The sequence below is a fragment of the Tupaia chinensis genome, unplaced genomic scaffold (assembly GCF_000334495.1).
Source record: "Tupaia chinensis unplaced genomic scaffold, TupChi_1.0 Scaffold000335_1, whole genome shotgun sequence".
Taxonomy (NCBI): Eukaryota; Metazoa; Chordata; class Mammalia; order Scandentia; family Tupaiidae; genus Tupaia; species Tupaia belangeri.
Window position 1 is genome coordinate 2,035,169 of NW_006159829.1, and position 1,643 is coordinate 2,036,811.

Consider the following 1,643-nt stretch of genomic DNA (forward strand, 5'->3'; position numbering starts at 1 on the left):
CCCCCCCCCCCCCCCCCGGCCCACACTCGGCGCCACCTGGTGTCAGGACGTGGGCTCCATTTTTTCTGGGGCTCTGGGCTCTCTGGCTGCATCCCAGGGGGATCAAAGGCCCAGAGCCCACCACCAGCTCCCTCTGCCCCACCCAGGCCTGCGCTCCAGGGGAACCCTCGGACCTCAATGCCCCACTCCGCTGCGAGGACCACCTGTCCCACCACGCTGTGGGAGGGAGGCGCAGGCAGGGGGAGCAGTCGGGGCAAAGGTGGACCAAGCCTGACCTGCCCAGAGCCACACCGGCCGCACTCGGCTGAAAGTCCCGTCTTGGTTCTCACTCCAGCTCACACTAAAGCGTGAATGACTGACACCGCGTGCCTAGCAGTGGAGGGCTTGCAGTTTCTGGAAGGATCCCTCCCTGCAGGAGCCAGCGCCCTGTCCTTGCCTCCATTCTGAAATCCTACCATTCGACTTGAGTTCCTCCTGGCCTCAAAGATGTCTCAGACTGCAGGAGCTGGGGGGGCGCCTAGGCTGGAGTGAGGACCACCCTCCCACACCCCAGGGCTGGAGGCCGGGGCTCTGGGGCCGTCCTTTACCTCTGGGACCTGTCTGCCAGCCCCCGGGCCAAGCCCACCACGCCAGCCTCAGCTTCCCTTCACCCACTCCTCAGCCTTGTCACTAGAAGGCAGGGGGCTGGGGTTCACCCCATCACCTCATCTGGCCCCCACAACTCTACTCCCCCAGATGCTTGCCCTCCCTCCCAATGGCCAGCTCCCTTCTGCTCCAGTCTCCTCCCCAGGACCAAGGGCCAGGAGCCTGCAGGTCAGACCAGCACTGTCCCTGGTCCCCCAGGGCCTGGACCTGAGGCCTGTGCGTCCCCCACCCTGTGTCTTCCCACCTCGAATCTTCCCGAAGGCCGAGTGACGCGCAACGCTGCGTATTTATATCTGATGTAAACAGTCTCCTGTACAAGTCCTCGCCCTGAAGTAAAGCTGTTTATCCATCTGTGCCCACGACTGGGCTCCTGGCCGGCCAGGGTGGGCACCAGCCTGGGGGAGGCCTTCACACCCCCTTCCTCTGCATGCCCTAACCGGTGGACAGGCAGGGCCTCCAGGGAGGCTGTGGCGGGTCCGGTTTCGCTGTCAGCGCTGGGCAGACTTAGGGCCCTGGAGCCCGGCAGCTCTGATGGGCGGATGAGGGGGGAAGGGGTACAGGTGGCAGATGTGGGGGGGACGCGGGCCAGCAGAACCATGGGCCTCACCCCACCCCTGGCCCCAGCTCTGCCTGCTCAGAGAGGACATGGAGGTGGCAGGGTGGCCAGGACGCCCGCGGTTGAAGACAGAGGGAAGGTGCCTCGGTCCACACCTGGGAGAGCCGGCCACCTGGGAGCCTGCAGTTCCCTGAGCATGCGGGCCTGGGTCTCGCCCTTTTCACAGGTGGGGAAACAGGCTCTGGGGCTTGGCCAGGGAGGGGCTCTAGCCTGGGCCTCCGGGCGGTCTTTCCTGCACTCTGCAGTCCCAGGCTGGCCGCAGCACCTGTGGGGAGGCTCCTCCCTCTCCTATCTGGCACCCTCTGGGGCCGGAGGCGGAGGTGCTGGAGGTAAATACCGGGCCTGTTTGGGTTCAGCGGCAGGAAGTGTCCCTGGCGCGCGC